The sequence below is a fragment of the Choloepus didactylus genome, chromosome 4 (genome assembly GCF_015220235.1).
Source record: "Choloepus didactylus isolate mChoDid1 chromosome 4, mChoDid1.pri, whole genome shotgun sequence".
Taxonomy (NCBI): domain Eukaryota; kingdom Metazoa; phylum Chordata; class Mammalia; order Pilosa; family Megalonychidae; genus Choloepus; species Choloepus didactylus.
The window spans coordinates 35,667,579-35,693,652 of record NC_051310.1 but is presented as its reverse complement, the minus strand read 5'-3'; the positions used below and the strand labels follow the sequence as shown (position 1 = coordinate 35,693,652).

The following is a 26,074-nucleotide window of genomic DNA, read 5'->3' as shown; positions in this document are numbered from 1 at the left end:
CCTCCCTACCCTGGCTTTGCACCATGCCTGGGCTACATACCGAATTGCTAATCGAAAGGATAATAAGAAAGCCACTGAAGCAAAAGCCACATATAAAAATTCCAAATACTAATGTTGATAATTATATGCTGCTGCCTGGAGGGAAAACTCAAAGAGAGGCTATTGGGGTGGTGTCTAGGGCCCTGGCCTGGGCATCAGGAGACCCGGATTCTACACTGGTCTTTGTCACTGATTGGCGGTGAGAACTTAGGCTGTTGCCTGATCTCTCTGGGCCTTTGCTTCTTTAAGATTGCAAGGCCCCCTCAGCAGCTTTGAAGAAACTGTAGGACAATCAGCACCGTATGAGATTTGTGACAGAGAACACTGGGTTGACAAATCAGAAAGTTTCTTTTAGTGAAACTACCTTTTACCTCTCACAAGATATAGGGGGTGGCTTAGGAACTGAAGAATCTTAAACTATGCAAAGGTTCCATTTCCTCCCCTTCTCCCTCCTCTCCTTTCTCAATCAAGCATTTCTTGTTATGTAATGAAGTTCAGCCGCTCTGCTGGACCCTGAAAATGCAAAGAAATATAAGCCACAGTCCAGGTCCTTGAAGGGGTAGATAGACGTGTTACCCAGCAATTCCAACACACTGAGGTAAAGTGCAGAGGAGGAAACAACTAACTCTGCCTGGGGGAGTCCCAGGAGGCTTCCCAGAAGAGGTGACATTTGAGCCGAGTTTTATTAAAGGGTGAGACATTCACAAGGCAGGCCCAAGGGAGGAGGGAATTCTGGGTAGAGAGGCTGGAGTGAAGGGACAAGGCTGGAGGGTCTCTAAGGAAGCTACACAGCATCCAGGAAAGAGATAGTAAGAACCTGAAGAAGACAGGGTCAGTGGGATAGAGAATAAGGAAAGATTCGAGACCTTTCTGGGTGAGAACTGAGAGGAGAGATTGGTTGTAGAGAAGAAAGCAGGGTGTTGAGGGTAACACTGGGATCTCCAGCTTCAGAGAAGCTGATGCCACCAATCAGCGGGCATTGGGAGGGGTGCAAACTCTATTTACTCTGGGTGATGCCCTTGGGCACCATAAAACCCTATTTCTAGGCCTTTACACTCCTTTTCTCAGTTTCATTCTCCCTTTGGTTTCCTAAAATTTTCCTTAGGAGGAAAAAAACCCCCCCACATTAACTTGATTATCTTATTGAAAGGGGGATAGGTCCAAGTCTGGGCCAGGAGAGCTCAGTGGGAGCCCTGGAAGCCCAACTGGCGGAGGCAGCAACTCTCCTAGCTGGGATCAAAGCAAGGCCTGTAGATTGGGGCAGAGTAGGCACTGGGTGAAAACCTGGGAGGAGATGCCCTTATCACTTGCTCTGCTCTCACCTTTCTGAATTCCCCCAGTGGGATCCCACATGGCGGCGACATGGCAAGTTATGTTTTTGTTGGAGTCACCTCGGGTTGCTAATCCCTTTCCACCTGGGGGCTTCCTTCATAAGCTCTTTCCTGCATAATCTCTTAGTTCATTTTACAAGGGGTTAACTTCTTCATGGGGTTCCCTAGGGAATGTAAATCAGTACCAAGTATGGGGAGATTGTATCACGCTCTACTTCAAGAGGCTACACATTGGAAGAAATGCTTCCCATAGAAATGAAGATGAGACCCACCCCCAGCCTCAGCCCAATACCTCAGAGTCAAGATCATGGTCAAAGTCACATGGCTGGACCTCCAAAGCCTCCAGTAACGGGGGTGGGGGTAAGAACTAGCAGAGGGTAGGGACAGGTGGGCATTTGGGCTGCCCATCAGCCAAATTCTGCCCCCATGGACGTGGCTCCAGGTTGACCCAGCTCCAAGGAGGAGGTAAGCAGGCAGTGGGAACCAATCCTTGACTCTGGATTCCTGAGAGGACCCTGGAAACGCTTGCTGCTCTTAAGCTAGGCCCTTCCATCAGGGGCAGACCCCTCCCAGTAATGGGGTCTGCAGTCTGTCTCTTAAAATTCTCCTTTAGGGGGCTGTGGAGACATGTTACCACAGCTCTCACTTCTCTCCATAGGAGATTGCAGGACTGAAGACAAAGCACACAGCCTGCTCAGCTCCATCAACATCACCCCTGGCATCCACGGGCTGCCTCGGGGGCATGTGAGCATTTGCTCACTGGCAGAGAAACCTGTGCTGTTGGCACTCTCCCACTTTTCCCGAGAAAGTATGTGTGAGGGTACGGGAGGTGTTGGGGATGAGGGTTATCGGCAGTGGCAAGCAGATGGTAGGGGACTTTCACCTGATGCAGTAATGAAAATGAAAACAAGTATGAGGACAAGAACGCTTTACATTTGCTTTACACTCTACAGTTTTTGAAGCATCTGCTCTGCTACTATCTCATCTGATTCTCATAAACATGCATCAATTCCAGTTTATGGATGAGAAACATGAGTCCCCAAGACAGTAAATAACTTCCAACTTGGAAAAATAGTCAGAGAGCAAGAGTGAGCCAAAGGAAAAAGAAATGAAACCAATTCATGATCCCCCCTTCTCCCTGCCCTTGAAGCCAGAGTCGGCCAGGTGGGGTTTGCAGAGGGGGTTCTCCTTTGCTTTTACTCTGAATGGAGAGAGTGTAGGGTGGCCCTGCCCTGGGGCCCTCTGAAGAGCTAAGATCCAGGACCCAAAACAGCTGCCTTCTGCATGGGGGTGTAGGGTCATGTGTTCTTGCCCCAGGGTTGACTACCTGAGCAGAGAAAGGACTTTTCCCTCTGTGTGTAGGAAGACACATTCCTTTTGCCTCCCTGCTGCACATGTCTGTGTGTCCAATGTGCAGCTGAGAGAAATGACCCTTCCCTCCTCCCTAGACCACGGTCTGGAAGGGCAGGGAGCTGGAAGACAAAAGGGCTATTGGTTCTAAGAAAATATTTCCAGAGAGGCTAGAGAGGTTTTTACATTCTTCAGTCCAGGAGAAGAAAGAGAGAGCCCTTTCTGGGTACCTACTCTGTGTCAGACACTTTTATCTTCTAATCCTCAAAACAACCCATCAGGTTGCTTTAAATCAAGGCTCATGGAGGTTAAGTTAATGTGCCAAGTTCATTCATTCAGGCAATGACAGGCAAGATTTGAAGCCAGGTCTTCTGATGCCACACCTGATCCTTTTTCACTGTCTTCCCCAGCAACACTACTCATCCCCATCATGGTCCAAGGGACTGGGGGCATTTGATGAGGAACCAGAAAAAGAAGCAAGTCTCTTTTTAAACCAAAAAGTTTAAAAAGAGACTCGCTGGACAGACATCCCTCTTCAGGTGGAATTGGAAAGACACAAGGCCCCAAATTCTCTGTGGATCAGAAACATGTATTTGCCAAACTCAAAGGCTGAGAACCTTAATGTGCTTTCTTTGTTTATTTCTGTTTTGGTTTGCCTTAATTTTTACTTATGCTCCTTTGGAAGATCTCAACTGGACTGAGCTGGACTAAGGGGACCTAAGAGTGAATAGTTGGGGAAAGGAGAAGCCATGGCACTGCTATCAGGGTGGGCCAGCAGAGAGGGAGATGAAAAGAATCCTAGGGAGAAAATGAAACACTTGGGCTGCTGTTTCCCTCTTACCAGAATGCCCACTCCCCAGAGCTCTTCTCTTCTCCTGGCCTGGAAGGAGTACGTGTGTGTGTGTGAGAGAGAGAGAAAGAGAGAGAGAGAGAAGGAAGAGTCTTCAGAGGTCAGGCTACTTGCAGATGCCAGCTTCCTGATCCCTGACCCACCACGACCCCAGCAGCATTTGGGGTACCCACATAAGGCCCTGCATCACAGCAAGCACGTTTGGTTCCACTGCAGCCTGCATCTCATCTCCCATCCACACACATGCTGGTATACAGTCCCCTTGCTCTGGCTCCCATGCCTGTCATTCCAGGGCAAGCCATGGGCCTGGACCATACCATATAGTACAGCTCTGCTGTGTCAGTGAGACTGTTAACAATGAGACTAGTGAAGGCACAGCGAGCCAGGTTGAGCCCTGGGAGAGCTGATGAGACAGAGAAACAAAAGAAGATAGAAAGAGGGGTGGATGGTGTTTCAGTTCACTGAAGCTGACAAAATGCAATATACCAGAAATGGGTTGGCTTTTACAATGGGGATTTATCAACTTACAAGCTTATAGTTCTGAGGCCGTGAAAATATCCAAATTAAGGTATCAACAGGCAATGCTTTCTCTTTGAAGACCGGCTACTGGTGATTCTGAGTTCTCTGTTCCTCATTCTCTTATAAAGGACTCCAGTAAGAGGATTAAAACCCACCTGGGGCATGCCTCAACTGAAATAACCTAATCAAAATGTCCCACCCACAATAGGTTCACACCCACAGGAATGGATTAGCTTTAAGAACATGATCTTTTCTGGGGTCCATAAAACCTCCAAACCACCGTAGATGGATGGATGACAGACTTTTTTTTGAGTGTCTATCATGTGCCAGAACTGTGCTAAGAGCATTAAATGCACTATCTCAATGAATCTTCACATTAAATCCATGAAGCAGGCATTCACCATACAAGGTAACTTGTATTCATTCTCAAATAATTTAATAGGTGCCAGACTTTGTGCCAGATGCTTTATATACTGTTTCATTTAGTCTTTACAATACTCCTTTTCTTCCATGCTAGGAGAACAATTTTTGCAGGGATCCCTAGCCCTTGCCATAGGAGGTGCTGGGGGGAGGGGAGCTAGTTGAAAGAGCATGACTTTTGACATCAGGCAGACCTGAGTTCAAATCATGCTGGGAGCTTAATACAGTTTTCTTCTTCATCTCCTCCTCCTCCCCTCTTCTTTCTTTTTCTTTTTGGAAAGCATTTTGGCACTATGTATCAAGGCCCAGTGTAATTCCACTATTGAGAATTTATCCTAAGGAAATAACAACAATAGTTAAAATTTATTGAGTAACTACTATGTGGCAGGCACTGTTCTAATTGCTTCAGATGAATTATCTTATTTAATTCTAACAACCCCATGATGGTATCATAATAGGTACCATTATTACTCTTGCTGTTGTGCAGATGAGAAAACTGAAACACATAATTTACCCAGGCTATATGGCTCATGAGTGGCAGAGCGCAGACTCCAACCAAGACGGCCTGGCCAAGGCTGTATTCTTCAACCCTATACTCTACTGACCGTATAAGCTTTGCACATAACACTGGCCATCACAGTATTAATTATTATTGCAGAAAATTTGTAATATATCTAAATGTCCAAAAACAGGGCAATGATTAAGTAAATATAAAATAATGTTTTTAAAAGAAATTTATAATACCATGGGGGAAATGCTTATGTTATAAAATAAAGTGGGAAAAAAATCAGCCTATGAAACTGCAAACAATATAGCCACAAGTATGCAAAAAAGTCCAGCAAAAATAGTAAGAGGAATTAAAATAAAATGCTGTTAAGTGTTGTCTCTACTGGGAGCAACTAGGGTTCATTTAAATGTTCCTCTCTATCCTTTTTTGTATTTTCCAAATTCTCTGCAAGGTTCATGCATTAACTTAAAACTATTTTAAAACTTAAAATAAAAGAAATAGTTCCTGAACGATTGATATGCTGGGTGCCCCTTGAAGTCTCATTGTCTCTTAATATCTTCACTCCCAGCAGGAATACAGTGGGGCTGGTGTGTGTGTGTGTGTGTGTGTGTGTGTGTGTGTGTGTGTGTGTGTGTGTGTGTGTGTGAAACCCCTACCCCCAGCCTGCCTTAGTGGGAGAATTTTAGTAAATGAGGTCACATTTCTAAAGGCTATGTTCTCCTTACAGCTGGGTGAACTGAGGCCCCAGAGATCCTCACAGAGAAAAGGAAGGCAAAGAAGAAAGCAGCAGGGAGGATGCAGAGAATGGGAAACATAATGGCAGGAGAGAAGGAGGAGGTGGAAGAGAGGGCTTGGTGGGGGAAAGCCGAAGAGATGAAGGAAACCTGGAGCCTTGAGGAGGGTCTGGGAGCTGGGAGGGGAGAAAGTGAATGAGTGATGAAGCAAGACAAAAAGAGGGCAGAAAGGAGGACCAGAGAAAGAGAAAACACATCAAACTGGTAAGAAATTTAATTCTTTTCATCCACCAAGATTCCTGCTGAGCTGCAGTGGATTGCCCCAATGTTACAGAAACTATTCCCTGCTTCAATCTAGGGAAAGCCTTTCCCTGAGCATGCAACCTGAATCCTCCTCCAGCCTTGCAATTCCACACCCCTCACACCCCCACCGAATTCCTCAAGGTTCCAGCCAAGAAGCCCCTCTCTGGATTATAGCCACTGCAATTTGCCAGGGACAAACAGACCTATCACTGCTGCAATTCAACCAGCCAATATAGGGGTCTTTGGTACCAATGAACATGAATCAGGAAATAAACATAGGGATTAATACCCAGCTGTCCTCAAACAGTTTGTCAAGGCTGCCTAAGGTTTTTAGTTTATAAACCAAAGCATTAAAAAGATCACGAACAATGTGAAATCTGTGAGGGTCATCTGTAGAATCCAACTACAGGGAAAGAAATGAGGCCCCAAGAGGGAGAAGACTTAGTCAAGGACATACAGCTGGTTGGCATTTGAAAACTCTGGGCTTTTTGATTCCTCACCCAGTAGACCAATTGCTTATAATATGAAGTAAGCTTTTGTGTTTTCAAAGGGCTTATTGTGAGTCTGACTATCCTTCTTTACCCTCATGATATGCCATCAGGTAGGTCACCCAGGACCAAGTTCTATTTTTGCAGGTGGAAAACAGCAGCTCTGAGAGGTCATGGGGTCTCCCAGCATCACTGGGCTGACTGAATATGGAGCTGGGGCTCAGCCCAAATCTTCTCAAGAAATGTGTAGAGGGAGCTTGCTGCTAGGCCATACACCTTCTGGAGGAAGTTTCAGCGATTCTGAAGTCAGGAGCAATTCCAATTTCTGAAATTACTGGAGCCCTCAGGCCAAAATTCCTCCTTAGGGCAGCACAGCAAGTGTTAAAGGCAGAGAGTGAGTGTGTTCAAGTTTCTACTATTACATTGTGGTTTCTACTGTGAAATTGTCTGCATGACTGCAGTTCTGAGGTGTGAAACCTTATACCCATTATCATTGATAACCATTGATTGAGCACTAACTGCATACAGGGAACAGGATAGGTTCTGGGGATACAAAGTGATATGAGACATGGTCCTAGTCCTCAAAAACAGGATTATTTTACTGTGAAATAGGGCCCAAACTATACAAATACAAAGAGGTGACATGTCCAGGTTCTCTCACAGAGGCCTGCTTTCATATGCGCTGTTTTGCCTCCTAGAAATCCCTTACCCCATCCAACTATGCACCCTTGCAAGCTCAGCTCAGATATTTCCTTCTCAGGCATTCTTTTCACAGACTCCTCAGCCTGGGTTGGATGCCCTTCCTCCGCCTTGCTTTAATATTCTATATTTTCCTCTACCACAGCACTCAGTGCACCATACTTTTTAATATTACTTGTCTCTCTCTCCCACCTGACTCCGAGCTTCTGGGAGGAGGATGAGGCTGTATTTGCCATCCCTGGTACCTAGTCTGCACCTGACAAATTAGGTAGACACTTAATAGATGTTTGTTGAATAAAGGAAAAAACCTCTTTGCTTCCACTGTCTCTACCATATAAGCTCTAAGATCCCCTGAAGCTCTAACATTCTGTGACTTTATGTTCATCATTTGAGATATTGTTTTCAATGACAGAGGTCTCAAATTCATTCAGGCTGTGCATGACTTCACTTATTAGTGAATACCCCCCCCGCTCAGTGTCCCTCGTTTTTTCCTCTAGGACCTAATGTTAACCTGAGCTTGAACAACAGTGGGAATTTGTGCTTTACTTCACATCCCTTTTGTTAGAATGACCAGGGCTGGCAGAAACCCATTAAGAACTTCCTGTCCACTCTTAACAAGTTTCTCCCCATTTCCATAGTTGCTGGGCAGGTGAGGCTGGGAAAACTCAGTGACTAGACAACACAGAACACTCAAGGAAAAAAAAAAAAAAAACTAGCCAGAAGTATTTGCAGATTAGAATAGCAAGTAAACTTGATGGAAACTAACATTCACATTACCTGTCAGGTTTTCAATAATGTCAGAAGCAGAGGAGCCTGGAACCAGCTGGAGGAAAAAGATAAGAAACGCATTTGTTTCCTCTGCCTGGACCACATCAATTGTTGCCCTTGCCCCCACCCCCACCCCCACCCCTACATCTTATGTTTTACTCTAAGAAAACAGTTGGTTGCATATTTCAGGCAAGCTTCGTTGTGTCACTGTCTCTCTGCTTGTAGGAAAAACTGAGTCAGGTATATTAGCAAGTTTGTCCCAGTGGCCATGTTGCTGTCCGTGGTGCTGACGGCTCAATGGCGACCCAAGCCTCTGAGTCTTAGCCAGGTTGGTCTGCCCCCACATAAGACGCTGCCAATAAATGACTGAAAGAAGTTGGGCTGTGCCCAAAGCCTGTCTGAAAATACAAAAATACAGGTCCACAATTCATTATCCAAAACCCTGGTCAGGTTTGTTTTTTTTTTTTTTTTTTTTTTTAGAAATCTGCTACATATTATGTAAAACCCTTACTGGGGTCTGGAGCAGCACCACATAAACAAACATCAGTATTTCCCCAGCAAAATGTATGACTAGTCATCCCAGGTGTGATCAATAAAGACCTTAAATAGCTTCCTGGCAGTTCATGTCAGGGTCTTCTTCCAAAAGAATGTGCCTTAGATTTATGAAGAAGCTTTTGGTTTTAGTGTTTTGGAATTTTGATTTTTGGTTAAGGGATTGTGGGCCCCTGGTGGTTCTAGCCCACCGTGGGTCAAGTTGACCTGCAAAAATTCCCATGGTGATTGAACTTTCTAGGCTTGCAAATTTCCTGGCTGTGGGTTGGAGTCAGAGGATGGATGAGGAATGGAATTAAAGCATAGAAAATCAGCTTGAATCATCCTTCCCCTCACCCCCCCCCCCCAAAAAAAAATTCACAAACATAACTTGCTTCTCAGGAAAAATAACTAATAATCCTTAAATATAGCTGGAGGCCCACTGGGAAGCCTCATGCGTGCCAAGCAAAGCAGATTAAAAAAACAAAACAAAACACTAAAAGCCCTTTTTTCTACCCACAAGACTGAGTGTTCCTTGACTCTGGGCACTCTCACATCTCCTATCACACAGTCAGGAGCCCATAGTTGGAATTTCTGTGCTGGGGAAGAATGTTTTGTTATCAGTGCCTAATAATGGCTACTAGCCTGATTTACTGCTTACTACATGCCAAGCTCTATGCTAAGCACCTGACATGCATTATGTCTTTTAATTCCTACCACTACCCTGTGAGACAGAGTTATTCCCATTTCATAGATGAGGAAACTGAGAAATTAAATAACCTACCCAAAGTCATAACCAGCAAATGGTGGAATCAGGGGATTTGTATCCCTATCAGTCTGACTCTAGTGTCTGCCTTGCTTCACCACTCTCTCACATTGCGTTCACTGTCATGGGTGTTTGCCTGAACATGAATAGAGGGGATTAAATTGCAGTAAGTCTTGAATACATTTAGTTTTTGGTGGATTTTTAGTTAAGTATACTGTGAAATGATTCATGTTTACACTTACAGTATATTTTTCAAGTTTTAAAAAATTCTGCAAATAATTACTGCTCATGAAGTAGAGAAGTGTAGAATAAAAGGCTGCTTCCTGTTTATGACTTTCCAAGGCTCACTCCCAATAGACTAATGGTTTCTTATTTGTCCTTCCAGAAGCATATATGTAGTTTTGGTTTTTTTTTTTAATCCATATAGGATAGTATATGTACTGTACACCTGCTTTTTTTTTTTTTGATGAGAGAAGTTGAGTTCACAAAACAATCATGCATAAAATATAGGACTCCCATACACCATCCTACCACCAAAACCTTCCACTGGTATGGAAACTTTGTTACTATTGATGATAGCACTTTTTAAATAATTGTGTTTTTTTAACAGTAGTTACCTTTGTTACAATTGTTGAAAGATTTTTAAAATAGTTCTATCTATTGTCAATTATTTACATTAGGTATACCCCTGCTTTTTTCTTTAATAATATATTATAGTCATCTTTTCATATGTGCACATGAGGCATAACTGATTTTTTTTATTAAACTAGTTTTTTAATGAGAATGTTAAGGGTATTAGACAAACAGGCAAACAGTAGTGAAAGGAATAAATTTCTAATTACTAGACTAAGATACGTATATATGACTTTTTTTTTTCTTTTTTTGAGGCAGCATTGCATAATGGTTAAGAGTCTAGAGCTAGAGCATTTGGATTTAAGTCCCCACTCTGTCCCCCATAAACTCTGCAACCTTGGATAAATTAATCTCTCTAAGTCTCAGTTTCTTTATCTGTAAAGTGGGCCTAATTATGGTAACTCCCTCTTGGAATTGTATAAACTAGAAGAGATAAGACAGTCAAAGGGTTTAGCACAGTGCCTGGTGTAAGTTATTTTAGTTCACATCTCAAGCAGCCACACATCCACTGCTAAAGCAGATATATAGAGGATCTCCATAAATTTGTTTGTAGGATAGCCCTTAATTGATAACTTAGAATAGGTGAGTCTAGGCATCTTTCATTTCTTGCCCCCATCTCAAATTGACCAAAGTAAAAAAGTTTGGAGGCCACTGCTCTGCTCTCCATAGACTGGACCTTGAACCTTGGACACTAAGCTTCTTCCCTGGAAGAGAAGTCAGGGTGAGTGTATAGAATTCAGGGTGTAAACGATTGAGTTTGGAGTTAGACATTCTAAACTTAAATCTGCCACCATCATGCTGTGTGACTTTGGAGAATTTCTAAATCCCACCTAGCTCTAGGATTCTAGGACTCTGCTTTTGATTTCCAAGACTATGCAGATGTGGCTGCAGGGAAGCTGTTGTACCTAGAAAACTGCTGGTTAGTATGGTTTTGGTGTCTGGTCCTGTCGGGAAGCAGAGTGCTGCTTAAGCATTGCAGGCTCTGTAGTCAGAAAGGAAGTTTCAATTTTTGGCTCAGCCACTTCTTAGCTGAGAAAATTACTTAACCTCTCTGAGCCTTGATTTCCTTATTAGATAACATGGGATTAATAATAGTACCTATCTTAAACATAGTGCCTGTCTCTACTTATCTTTACCTGTTTTACCTATCATGTTGGAACTATTCATATTTATTGAGTGCTCTCTATGAGCCAGACACTCTGCTAGATACTGGGATACAACTATGAGAGAAACCCAAATGGAACTTACAGTCCAGTGTGGAAAATGGACAATAATTGAATAATCATACCAAACAAATATAAAATCACAATGGATACAAGTGCTTCTAAGAATGGCAACCTACTTCAAGAGATCCAGGGTGGTAAGGGATTTCACGGAAGGCTTTCCTGGGAAGGTGATACTTGCTTTAAGCACAAAAGAATGAGTTAACTAGATAAGAGGGGAAACAGGATGTGCAAACGCCCTGTGGTGGCAGATAAGAAAGAAGGTTTAGTGAGGCTGGAGGGAAAAGAATAAAAAGGAACATGGGCCAAGTAAGTGTGGAGAAATGAACATAATCTAAGATATGTTTTTTTTTTTTTCTTTATTCTAAAATCAGTGGGAGTTCCTTGATGGTTTAAGCAGGAGGCTGATATGATCAGATTTGCTTTTAGAAGAGATCTTTAGTTGAGAATAGATTTAGAGGGAGGTGGTAAAATGACTGTAGGCACACCATCTAGGAGGCCACAACTGTTGTCAGGGTGAAATAAGATGGTAGCTTAGAATGCTGGGGAGAGAAGTAGTTTGAAAGATGTGAACAGATTGGAGAGCTATTTATGTAATAAAATTGACAGGACTTGGTGATAGATTGGATGGGGCAGGTTGGGGGGATTGCGAGGGAGAGGAATTTGTCATGAAGGAGGCCTAGGTTTTTGGTTTGACCAATTGGATGGCTGATGGTGACATTTGGCTGATGGTGCCTTTGCCAGGAGAGGGACTTCAAAAAAGCAGCAGATATGGGGGAAAGAGCCTGAATGATTTAGAACCTCTGGCTTGTGGTGCCCTTGAGACATTCAAGTTGAGCTCCTCAGCAGGCAGCTGCATATGTGGGTCTGAAGCTCAGAGCAGAACCCTGACCTGGAAATACAGATTAGGGAAAAATTAGCAGGCACAGCAATTGAAGCTGTGCATATGAATGAGATGCCCTGTGAACCAAATAGAGTGTATGGAGAGGAGAGGGCTTGGATCTCAACCATAAGGAAATACAATAATTAATGGTTGGGTGAGAATAATGGACTGGAAAAGGAGACAGTGATGAGGGAGAAACCAAGCTAAGAGTGTTTCATGAAAGAGGGAGTGCTCAACTGTGTGTAAAGATGATAAAAGGTCAAGTAAAATGAGGACTGAAAGATGTTCATTGACTTTTACAGCATAGAAATCATTTGTGACCTGTTCTGGTTTGTTAATGTTGCCTTTCTGCAAAACACCAGAAATGGATTTGCTTTTATAAAGCAGGTTTATTTGGTTACAAAGCTACAATCTTAAGGCCATAAAGTGTCCAAGGTAAGACATCAAAGTGTACCTTCACTGAAGGATGGCCGATGGCGTCTGAAAACCTCTGTCAGATGGAAAGGCACGTGGCTGGCATCTGCTTGCTCCCAGGTTATGTTTCAAAATGGCATTCTCCAAAATGTTGCTCTGGGGGCGTTTTGTCCTCTTAGCTGCAGCTCATGTTCAAAACGTCACTCTCAGATGCTGTCTACAATGTCACTCACAGTTGCTCTGAGTTTCTTCTGTTTGTCAGCAATTTTATATGACTCCAGTGATTTAATTCAGACCCACCCTGAGTGGGTGGAGCAACACCTCCATGGAAATTATCCAATCAAAGCTCTCACCCGGTTGATTGAGTCACATCTCCATGGAAACACACAATCAAAGATTCCAACCTAATCAACATGTTTGCCCCACAAAATTGCATCAAGATAATGGCATTTGGGGGGACATAATACATCCAAACTGGCACATGACCTTAATGGCAGCTGTGGATGTGGAGTGATGGAGTGGAAAACAGGGTTGAAGTGAGTGGGATGTGAGGACTGTGATCACTGTGAAGGGGATGTGAGAGACCAAGAAGTTGCCTGAGATTTTGGGGAGGTTTAAGTGAAATAATACATATAAAATGCTTAGAGCAGTGTTTACCCTGAGTAAATGGGACTAAGGGTGTTTGTCATAGGAAGAAAGACATGAATTGTTTGAAAGGCTTAGATACCTGACTTTAGTACTTCTACATGACAGTGAGGCTTACATTCTAGAACTACAAAATGCTCTAAACACTCTAGAAGGGAGACCTAGGAGATAGCTGGGAAGGGAAGAGGTTGAGGTTATTTTCTTCAGGAATCACATGGTCCTGGGGTAGGAAGGGCAGCAGAGTCATAACTGTTGGGGGTGAAGGGTGGGGAAAACTAATTTTCCTCTGAAGGTCCAAACCACAGGGGAATCTCTCCTTGAGCTTGTCTCAGTCTCTCCATGAAGTTTTCATCAACTACTTCAACTTACTGACTTCTTTCAACTCCCATAGCACTTAGAGTCTTATGTCATCTAGTAATTGATTATATGAGACCTTCGATAAGTGAAACAGATAACTGGTATTTATGGGAAGGAATCTATTTTGTAAGCATAATTTTTCAATATTTATTTATTATAAGATCAGTAAATGAGAGAATCGAAGCTGCTCTGATGAAGTAAAATGATGGAAAGCAGTTCTATTGGCCTTAGCAATCACTTCTTTATTTTGCTTTGATTGTAAAAGAACCCCCACACCTTGATTCATTCATGTAAGTCATTGCAAATAATAGCAGTGTTATCTTGCACTCTCAAGATGTTCTTTAATTAATCAGAGATTGCAGAAGGACATTTATTGTAAATTCTGTACAAAAATAAGCTAGTCCAGAGAACAAGCTGTCACCAACATGTTAAAATGTCAGTATGCACATTGTCTCTTTATATAGACCTATGTGTGTATATATGTATATGTGTATATATATATAAAGTTGATTTAAACTATTCTACAAATATTATGTAACTGCATTATTATATTTTTTATTACTCCTCAAAAATAATTCTTAAGGTAGTTATTATTATCTATTTTTAATGTACAAGAAAATTGAGGTTCGAAAGATTAAGTAGACTTATATTTCTAGAATTATGAAAGTCTAAATACCCTAAACAACCTTTGCACTGAAAATGACTAAAAATGATGGGTAACATATCTTTAATGCATCAGTGATCTGGCAAGAAAGTAAGAAATCCAGAGTGAAAGCAGGGACTCAAAGTATTGAGCAGATCACTAAAGCTGCCTTTCACACTGGGTGTCTGTTCAACTTTGGTTAATTTAAGATTGAGTATTTTACAGAGTCCCAGGGCTTGGGAGACAAAGTATAAGTATTCAAAGATCTTTGTAATGTTAGAGAAGAGGGTTAAAATATTATTAATTTTAGATTTCAGTAATTTAAATATGTAGAAATTTTCTCAGAAAACCATCAAAAGAAAAACTATAGAGAACATACCCTCCAAACCAGAAACAAATACAGTGGGAAAAATTCAATTAACACAAAAGAAGTCAGGAAAGGAGAGGAAAAGAAAACATAGAAATGATGAGACAACTAGAATGTACAAAATACAGTGTAGAAATTATTGTTTATCACAATTACTATTAATGTAAATGAATTAAATTCTCCAATAAATGCTTCTCAAATTAAATTGGAAAACAAAACCCAGATATATGTTGTTTAAAAGAGACGAGACACATCTAAACCATAAAATATACAAAAAGGACTGGAAAATAATATATTGAGCAAACAGAAACCAAAAACCTGCTATAGCTATATTAATAATAGCCAAAGTAAACTTTAAGGCAAAAGGAAAAAAATAGCATAACCCAAGAAAAAGATAGTCACTGCATATTGATAAAAACTTTAATCCTCTAGTCAAAAAATAACAGCAAAAATTCCAAACTTTTAAGTTCCCAATAGCATAGCCTCAAAAAAAAAAGAAGAACTGACAAAATTACAAGGAAGAAATAGACAAATTCACTATCATTGTGGGAGATTTTAATACTCTCTCTATAATTGATAAATAAAGCAGGCAAAAAGTTCAAGAAAAGTATAGAGGATTTGAAAAACACAAATAACAAGCTGATTTATGGGAAAATACAGAACATTATACCAAAAAGTGAAGAATACAAACATAATAAACTGTATTCTGTGGTTTACAACATATGTATAAGTAAAATGTATGACAACAACAGCATAAAGGCCAGAAGTATACTATCATAAAGTTCTTATACTCTATTTGGTGTAGTATAATATCACTTAAAGGTGGATTTGTAAGTTTAATATGTATACTATAAACCATAAAACAAGGACTAAAATAAAAAAATAAAATTTAGAACTAATAAGCCAACAAAGGAGACTTTGTTGGAATCATAAAAATATTCAGTTGATCCAAAAGAAGGCAAAGAAGAGGAAAAAAGGAAAATAGAACACATGGGACAAATAGAATATAAATACTAAGATGATAGGTTAAACTTAACTATACCAACAGTCATATTAAATGTAAATGGTCTAAACACTCCAGTTAAAAGGCAGAGGCTGTCAGATTGGATTAAAAAAAACAAAAACAAAAACAAAAAACAAGGCCAAACTTACACTGTTTACAAGATGTGCATTTTAAATATAAAGACACACACAGTTTAAAAGCAAAAGGATGCTTATTTTTATTTTTTTCTTGGAGTAATGAAATTGTTCAAAAATTGATTTTGGTGATGAGTTCACAAGTATATGATGGTACTCTGAACAGTTGTACACTGTGGATGATTGTAGGGTATGTGAACATATCTCAGTAAAACTGAAATTTAAAAAAAAGCAAAAGGATGGAAAAAGATATACCATGGCAACGTTAGTCAAAATAAAGCTGAAGTGGCTATATTAAAGTAGATACGAGAGCAAACAATGTACCAGAGATAAAGGTTATTTCATAATGATAACAGGGTCAATTATTCAAGAAGAAATAACAATCCTAAACATTTATATAATAACAGAGCTTCAAAAACCATGGAGTGGCAGACGCAGGTGCAAGTGACCAGGATGGCCACAATAGCGTGGGCTTGGTGGGCTCCATGGTCAGTGGCATGCCCCAGGTCACACGGGCACCGCATGCCCCAGGGTTGGGTGGAGATGCTACATCTGTGATTAGAGGGGCCAAAAAGCCCAGTACACAAATTTTCCCTCAGTGTCCCTTTCCCATCTCCTAGGCTGTGGAGATAGCCTGTGGATCCCTGGCCCCAGATGCTGAGCCCCATGGAGGGGTGATTCAGAAGAAGCTCACAGTGGCTGTCCAGAGGACTGCTGAGGACCCTCATCTCCTCCAAATTTCTGTCCTGAACTTTCTCCACCAGCTTTCTGCAGTGGTGCAGACCATGCAGTGCTTTGGGCCCTCTGTTTCCCACTAACTCTGAGCCAGGAAAAGGGCCTGAAGCCTGACCTCATGTCCCCTCCTGGGCAGTGCCCCCTTCCCTAGGGTATTGATTCCTAGAGTAGTTGCCACTTTCTTACTGGAGCCTAATTTTTAGCTACACTGTCCCTTGGATGCTGGGGGCCCACTCATTTTATTTGGTGCTTAAAAGTTTTTTTTGCTGCAGAAAATAAAAACAAGCTACAATTCCCTGCCTGAGTTTCTTTCTCAACTACTGCACCTCCAGATTTTCTTGCCTTTGTTTTCGGGTTGGAGGGGAGGTTCTGGGATTCAGATATCCAAGTAGCACAAGGTAAAGTGCTATGTAATGTAAGGCCATTTTCAATGTATAACAATAATATATAATGGAGAATTTGGGGGGGGGGAGTTTATCATTCAGTTTTTCCTGATTGTTTTCATTTAATATGAGTGTTTCCTCTTTCTGAAAATTCTGCAAAAACACATTGAATGGATGTACCAATGAGGCCTTATGATATAATTGCTGACCATTTAAATCATCTCCAGTTTTCCCTTATGATAGGTAATGATTCAGTGGGATGCTGGTATATAAGTCTTGGCATGAATAGTTATTTCCTTAAGATAGATTCCAAGAGGTAGAATTACTGAGTTAAATATTTTCTATTTATTATTTAAGGCTCTTGATCTATGGTACAAAATTGCTTGCTAGAAATTGTGCCCTCCTACAACAATTCTGGTTTCTCCACATCCTTTGTCATCACGAGGTCGGCTTAATGCCAAAATACTTAGTTTGTATGAGAAGAGCAACACTAAAATAGGATTTTTGTGGCTTACTGGCCTTGCTTCAGATCAGGGAAGAAAATTTTTTGGACAGTTCCTTAAGGGTTAGCGGTAGATTGGACCCGTCTAAAATATCTTGTATCCTACAACCTTGCTAAACATGTGTAATAGTTTTAGTGGCTCTTTTGTAGACTCCGTGGGATTTTCTACATAAGAGAACATGTTGTCTTTCAATAAAGGCATATTTACTTCTTTCCAAAAACAGAACAAAACAAAAACAACAATAAACAAACAAACAAACATGGATCAAAACTGATAGAATTGCAAGGAGAAATAGACAAATTCACAAGTATAGTTGGAAATTTTACTACCCCTCCCTATACATGTTCTTTTCAAGAACACCCAGAACATTTGGCAAGATAGATCGTATTCTGGGCCATAAAACAGTCTCAACCAATGTAAAAGATTCAAATCATACAAAGTATGTTCTCTGCCCATAATGGAATTAAATTAGAAATTGATAACAGAAAGTTATCTAGAAAACTGCCAAATATTTGAAAACTAAACATATACTTCTAAACCATCCATGGGTCAAAGAAATAAAAAGGGACATTAGAAAGTATTTTGAACTGAATGAAAATGACAATGCAACATTTCAAAATTTGCAGAAAGCTATACTTGGAAGCAAATTTATAGCAGTAAATACATATATTAGAAATGAAGAAAGGTCTCAAAACAATGGCCTCCACTTTTACCTTAAGAAACTAGAAAAAGAGAAAATTAAACCCAAAATAAGCATAAGAAGGGAATTAATGAAGATCAGAGCAGAAATCAATGAAACAGAAAACAGAAAAAAAAAAAATCAATGAAACCAAATGTTTGGTTCTTTGAGAACATCAATATTATTGATAAACTTCTAGCCACATTGATTAAGAAAAAAGAGAGAAGACACAAATTACCAATAATCAGGAACAAGAGAGGCGACATCACTACAGATTCTACAGATATTAAAAGGATTAGAATCCTTTTAATATTAAGGGAATATTAAGACAACTTGATGCCAGTAATTTTTACAATTTAGGTGAAATGGGCAATTTCCTTAAAAGGCAACAACTACCAAAGCTCATGTGAGAAAGAAATAGATAACACCAATAACCTGATATCTACTGAAGAAACTGAATTTGTAGCTTAAAACCTTCCCACAAAGAAAATCCCAGGCCCAGATAATGTCACTGATGGATTTTATCAAACAGTTAATAAAGAACTGGCACCAGATTTATACAAACTTTTCCAGAAAATGGAAGAGGAGGGAACACTTCCCAATTCAATTTATGAGGCCAGCATTATCCCAATACCAAAATCAAAAAAATTACAAAGAAAGAAAACCAATATCCCACATAAATACAGATGCAAAAATTCTAAATAAAATGATTACAAATTGAATCCAACAATATATAATACATCATGACAAAGTGGGGTTTATCCCAGGAAGGCAAAGTTGGTTTAGTTTTTGTAAAAAAAACATAATTCATCATATTAATAACTTAAAAAAGAAAAGATCAGCTTAATAGAGGCAGAAAAAAAATTTGACAAAAGCCAACACCCATTCCTGATTTTAAAAATCTTAGCAAACTAGGAATGGAAGGGAACTTCCTCAATCCAATAAAAAGCACCTATGAAAAATCTATGACACACTTAATAGGGAAAAGACTGAATTTTTTTCTGAAGATCAGGAAAGAGACAAGAATGTCTGCCCTTACCACTTCTATTCAACATTGTACTAAGGTTCCAGCCAGTACAAGAAGGCAAGAAAAAGAAATAAAAGGCATTTATATTGGAAAGGAATAAGTGAAATTTTCTATATTTGCAAACAACATAACTGTCTACGTAGAAAATCTGATAAAAAGTACTGAAATAAATTAGCTTAGCAAGGTTGCAGGATATGAGATCAATATACAAAAATCAATTGTATTCCTATATATGCCAGCAACAAATAATCAGAAATTTAAATTTAAAAACACACCATTTACAACAGCATCAAAGCTATGAATTTCTTACGGGTAAATCTGACAAAAGATGTGCAAGACCTAGACACCAAAGACTATAAAATGTTGCTGAGAGAAATGGAAAAGTAAAGTATACCTTGTTTGTGGGCCAGAAGACATTGTTCAAAATGTCAATTTTCCCAAAATTGATCTATTGAGTCACTGGGATTTCAATGAAAAGCCCAGCAGGCTTTTTTTGGAGGGGTATAAATTGACAAGCTGATTCTAAAATTCATATGGAAATACAAAAGAGCTGGAGTAGCCTAAACGACTTTGAAAAAGAACAAACTTGGAGGGCTAATACTACCTGAATTCAAGACTCAGAAAGTTACAGTAACCAAGACAGTGTGGTATTGGCATCATGATAGAAAAATAGATCAATGGAACAGAATAGAGAGTTCCAAAAGAGATCCATACATATATGGTCAACTGATTTTTGGCATAAGTACAAAGGCAATTCAGTAGAGATAGTTGGCTCTGGGAAAATTGAATATCCATATATTAAAAATAAACAAATAAAACTACAAAACATACTTTGCATCGTATACAAAAATTAACTCAAAGTGGATCATGGACCTAATTATAAAACCTATAACTATGAAACTTCTAGGAGAAAACATAGGAGAAAAAAAGAAAACTTTTTGTGATACTGAGCTAGGCAAAGATTTCTTAGTTTCAACTTCAAATGCACCATCCAGAGGAAAAAAATGATAAATTCACTTACTCAAAATTAAAACTTCAGCTCTTTCAAAGATACCACTAAGAGAATGAAAAGACAACCACAGGCTGGGGGAACATATTTGCAAGTCATATATTGGATAAACTACTTGTATAAGGAATACAAAGAGCTGCTGCGACTCAATAAGAAAACTAACAACTCATTTTTCAAAATGGACAAAAGATTTGAACAGACACTTCACCAAAGAAGATATAGAGATGGCAAGTAAGCACTAAAAAGATGTTCAACATGATTAGTCTTTAGAGAAGTACAAATTAAAACCACAATGAACTATCACTGTACTCCTACTATAATGGCTAAAATTAGAAAAGACTGAACATACCAATTGTTGGTGAGGATGTGGATGAACTGAAACTTCATACACTGCTGGTGGGAATATAAAATGGCACAACCACTTTGGAAAACAGTTTGGCAGTTTCTTAAAAATGTTAAATATACACCTACCATATGATCTAAGAGAAAAGAAGGCATAAGTCCATGCAAACATTTGTACAAGGATGTGTAAAACAGCTTTATTTGTAATAGCCCCAAACTGGAAACAATCCAAATATCTATCAGTTGATAAATGGATGAATAAATGTAGACTCTATCCATTTAACGGAATACTGCCCAGCAATAAAAAAGAATGAACTATTGATACATACAATAACATGGATGAATTTCAAAATAATTATGCTAAGTGAAAGAGCCAGACAAAAAGAATAATTACCATATTGCTCCATTTATATAAAACTGTAGAGAATGCAAAGTCATCTACAGTAACTGCAAGCAGATCAGTTGTTGCCCGGTGAGGAGGGGAGGATAGAGAGGAACAAGGAGAAAGATTTACAAAGGAGCACTAGGAAACTTGAGAGGGATGAGTATGTTCGCTATTTTGATTACAGTGATGGTTTCATGGATGTGTATATACATAAGTCAAAACTTAGATTGTACACTTTAAATGTACACAGTTTATTGTATGCCAACTATACCTCAGTAAAGCTGTTTAAAAGGGAAAGTTAGAAGAACAACTGAATAAAAACACAAAGAAAGAAGGAAATGACAAAGATAAGAGTAGAAGTTAATGAAATAAATTAAGTAATTTGTCCAAGCTCTCATAGAGAATGGCAGAACAAGTCTAAATTCAGATTTGTCTGATTCCAAAGCCTGTGTTTTTTTTTTGTTTTTTTTATCTTCATTTTATTGAGATATATTCACATACCACGCAGTCATACAAAACAAATCGTACTTTCGATTGTTTACAGTACCATTACATAGTTGTACATTCATCACCTAAATCAATCCCTGACACCTTCATTAGCACACACACAAAAATAACAAGAATAATAATTAGAGTGAAAAAGAGCAATTGAAGTAAAAAAGAACACTGGGTACCTTTGTCTGTTTGTTTCCTTCTCCTATTTTTCTACTCATCCATCCATAAACTAGACAAAGTGGAGTGTGGTCCTTATGGCTTTCCCAATCCCATTGTCACCCCTCATAAGCTACATTTTTATACAACTGTCTTCGAGATTCATGGGTTCTGGGTTGTAGTTTGATAGTTTCAGGTATCCACCACCAGCTACCCCAATTCTTTAGAACCTAAAAAGGGTTGTCTAAAGTGTGCATAAGAGTGCCCACCAGAGTGACCTCTCGGCTCCTTTTGGAATCTCTCTGCCACTGAAGCTTATTTCATTTCCTTTCACATCCCCTTTTTGGTCAAGAAGATGTTCTCCGTCCCACGCAAAGCCTGTGTTCTTAACATAAGTTGAACATCATCATTGTTTTCCAGATTTCAGTCATGAGATAATACCTTCATGAATTTTGTCCTATCAAGTACCACCTGTACTATTGTTTACTAATTTATTTTTCTTTAAATGGACTCACTTTTTAAACTTAGCCTCATCCTAGGCAATAATGTTTGTGAAATCAATGGTTTGATAAGCTGTTAAAATTTTCCTAAAATATTTAAAATGAATACATATCAATTAAAAGGAAAAAATATTCACCCATGCATTACCCACTTCTTCAACTTTCCTTCTTAAAGAATGGTAAGAAGGAAGCAAGTGTTTGGAGAGGAGGGAAGTGAGAGATGGTGGGCCGGGTGGGTCAAATGAAGAACCCCACCTCTGTGATATCAGGAACGGAAATGCCATGAAGAAATGTGGGCAAACTACCACCTCTCTGGGACTCATCTAACCATTTGGAGGGTGGAGACAAGAAAGGGAAGCAAAGCAGCCCCCACGAGGTTGATCATTTCTGAAGTCATAGCCCAAGAATAGTTCAAGGGCCATTGGAGAGCATCCTGTCTAGTGCACCCCCTCTTTCCAGATGATGCTAGAGCAATGAACTCACTCGCCCAAGGACCCAGAGCAAATGAGGGGCAGAGCCACTTGATTTCCAGTCCAGCTGTGAATTTCCTCAGCCACTCAGGGGTCCTGGAGCTGTCCATGGCGATGGCCCCAGCTCTGCTTGTGGTCCCTAAGGATGGCCACTCCAAGAAATGAGAGAACATGAAATACCATTAATTTATCTTTTCAAACTTATTAATGGCTTTATAATGGCATATCAAACCATTAATTTCACAAATATCATTGCCTAGGATGAGGTTAAGTTTAAAAAGTGAGTCCATTTAAAGATGTCTCTCATATCCTCTCTTAGCCTGGCTGCACATTAGAGCCTCCTGGAATATTTTTAAAAATGTCCAGTATCTCGGGTCTACTCCAGACTAATTCTATCAGAATCTCTGGAATGTGGGGCTGGAGCATGAGTATTTTTTGAAAGTTCCCCGAGGTGATTCTAATATGCAGCTGAGAATCCCGGGTGTAGACAGAGCACAGGGATAACCTAACTGCTACATTGCACTTCACGCTTTCATGTCACACACACCCTCCCCTGGGACTGTATATTCGCACTATTCTTTGTGATCTCCCTGGAAGGGGATGAAAAAACGGGGCAGGAGGCCAGCCTGGCTGAGAACACCTGCCTGTTCCTGCACCGCCCTGGAATTGGGCATACCTCGCCCGACTGCAGCAGAAAATGCCAGCAGCCCTCCCTCTTCCGCAGTCTGACCTCATCGCTAACACTCCCTGCCTGATTTCTTTCTCTTTCTTTTTCCCTTTTATTAGAGAAGTTGTGGGGTCACATAACAATCAGGCATAAAATACAGAATTCCCATACACCACCCCATCACCAACACCTGAGTGTGGAACATTTGCTACAACTGATGACAGCACATTTTAAGAATTGTACTATTAAATAAAGTCCATGGTTTAATTTGGGGTTCACTATTTGCCTGCTTTCTTCCCAGCCTCCCCTCCCTTCCTCGCCTGACCCCCTTCCTCCCCCAGGCCCCCTTTTCCTGCAGTTCTCAGCCCCCTTCTTAGTGCCCTTCCCCCAAACTGTACTTTTCTCCTGGTCAGTGCTGAACTGAGTGCCTCTTCTGGTTCCTGCCTCCAGGGAGAGGGAGGTGACTCTTGTCAGTTGATTCCCCTGGCTGCTCCTACCCCGTGGCCTGTGGGGTATGGCTCTCCAGATGTCCATCTCCCGCCAGGGTCTGCGCCCTGTTAACTGCTGCGGGTGTAGTGGACTTCACACTGCCAGCAGGAGCCGAGGAGCCTCAGGCCCTCGATACAGCTGTGTGGCCGCTTCCCTCCCTCTCTGCTGCACCAGCCTGAGAAAATTCCTAATGAGAAAACTGTGGCAACAGCCACAGGGACGGACAGAGGATCTGCTCTGTGCTGGGGTTTCCCCAGCATTTCTGAATGTTCTATTGCGGTCCTACTATGTGTGGGGCACTAGGATTACAAAGATGAAGAAAGCCCAGCCCTTTCCCTCGAAGAATGTGTAATCCAATTAAAGGTAGAATTTCTTACGGAAAAGGAGAGAAAGGAGTACAAGAGTGGGGAGGGGTACTAATATTATTGTTACCTGTTAAGTGCCAGGCACGAGGCCATCTTTTCTTACAGTGATCACAAAATCCTGGTGGGAGGTACTATTTTCCCCATGGTATAGAAGAAGAAACTGAGGCAGAGGTCAAATAACTTGTCAAAGGTTATATAGCCAGTAAGACACAAAGTTGGGAATTGGGCCTAGGTCTTCAGACTCCAAGTCCAAGACTCTTTCTTGGAGTTGGGTGGTTATCTCGGAGCTGACCCAGTCTTCTCCACCAGACAGAGCCCTGAAAGAATGGGACCCTCAGAGTCAGGGTCTTGGCTTCTTTTCCTAGCTTTGCTGCCAAATAGCTGTGTGACACTGGACAGTCTCAAGCCCTCTCTGAGCCTTCATTTTCTTATATATAAAATGGGGAGGGCACACTAGGTTATTTTAAAGATCCTTTTTCCATACAGATTTTTTTTTATTCCATTTAATTTTCTCAATCAGTTATATATTCATTTTTTTCCTTCTTAAAAGAAGGATCACTGGAGCTCAGAGGGGGTCACTCAACCAATTTGCTGTGAGCTGGAGCTGGCACCCACAGTCCGGGAGCCTGGTACACTGCAGCATCCGTCAGTCAGGGCTGAGCGAGTTCAGTGAGACTTCCCGGGGAGGCCGCTGTGAATTCGGCAGTGGGATTCCAGAAGCCAGGGCCATGCCCCTGCCCCAGCTGCAGAGGGAAACTGCTCAGTCTGTGGAGCCAGCAAGAGGGGGGCCAGTAGAGCCCGGTAGACCCCAGAACTAGTCTCAGGGAAGCCTCCCCAGGCGTTTCACGCTTTTGAAAATGGCCCTGAGAGAGATGCTATCAGGAGGCATATTTAATAGGTTTGGGAAATTGGCTAATTTTGTCTCAACAGTCTGGCTGTTGTCCGATGCATGCTAAGCATCTGGGAGCAGCGTGGGCTTGTCAGTTGGGCTGCGGCATCCAAGGCCTTCAGAGAGCTGTGACGGGGTGGGGTGGGCAGGGCAGAGCCGCTGGTGGATTCTAGTCACCCAAGAGACCCCAGGGGACCGCAGACAACCAGGCCGGTGCTGGACCAATGCCCTTTCCCAAGTTGCAAGGAGTCACCCCACCCACCTTTCAAATCAGTCCTCCCATCTGCCTTCACCTCCCTGCCCAGGCCTCCCTCTGCACCCTTACCCACAGCTTGCCCCCCAACTCCCCACAGCCAGCCCTAAGCGCCCTCCTCCCGTGGCAACCCTTCTCCAAGGTTGGGTCAATAAGCTATTGATATCCTTCCCTGAGAAGGAACACACAGCTCCTTGCATGCCTGATTCACCAAGAACTGCTTTCCCAGCCCCTGCCTGGCCCTCTCGCTCACTCTCTCCACCCTCTGGGCCCTGCCTTTTCTCTGGAGACACAGCCATCCATCAGCTTTTTGCCTCACAAGTCACATTTGCTTTCTCTGGCTGTCTTCAGCTTGGTTATTTTCTTCCTCTCCCCTCTTCCTACTGCCTTTCTCCACTTGTTCCTGGACTTGGGTTTTCTAGAGTTATTTATCAGGATTGTCCTGCAGAATGGGGCATATAAGAGGTGCTTGCACTGTTTTGCCTTCCCAGGTGACTTCTCCCCAAAGTTTAGGATAGTTGAGGAAAGGGGGCTACAGTTTCCTGCAGTAGCACATGATGCAATTTAAAATGCCAAAGTTATGGAATCAGAAGGCTTCAGTTTCAGGATTAATTCTGAGAGAAACTTGGCCAAGACCACTAATCTCTCTGAGCCTCAGTTTTCTCATTTATAAAATGGAGCTGTGAGCACTGAGCAAGAAGATGCAGCTACCTCTGATTGAGTGTATTCTGTAAGCCAAACTCCACACTAGGAATTTTCAAACACGACTTCATTTAAGCGTGGCTATGAAAGGGCTTTGTTATTTAGTTGTCATGTACAAGCCCAGAAAGTCACTACAGCATCAGATCGTCCTCCTCTGTACCCAGAAAATAATTAAATGGGCACTTTTAAATGGTTCTATTGATAAAATTTTTATGCATATATTATGTCATTTGATTTTTACTTACCTGCTCTGAAGCAGGAAGGCAAATCTGATTAGCTCTATTCTACGGATAAGGAGACTGAGACCTAGAAAATTGGGTCTGGGAAACTCTGGAGTACAGAGGCTTTCTCCACTTTCCCCTGCATCCTCATGTCCTGCCTGCCCTCCACCTGTCTGCAGTGGACGAGGAAGTGTAC

The 26,074-nt window shown here is 41.1% G+C and overlaps 1 protein-coding gene across 1 annotated transcript in view; it reads right to left on the bottom strand.

The window, feature by feature from the left end:
* The window catches only part of SYNDIG1L (synapse differentiation inducing 1 like), a 59,018-nt gene that overhangs the window by 19,636 nt on the left and 13,308 nt on the right, over positions 1-26,074 (bottom strand). Inside the window, exon 2 of the mRNA XM_037832305.1 lies at positions 8,019-8,064. The gene's annotated coding sequence lies outside the window, so the exon portion shown is untranslated. The remainder of the gene's footprint in view (positions 1-8,018; positions 8,065-26,074) is intronic.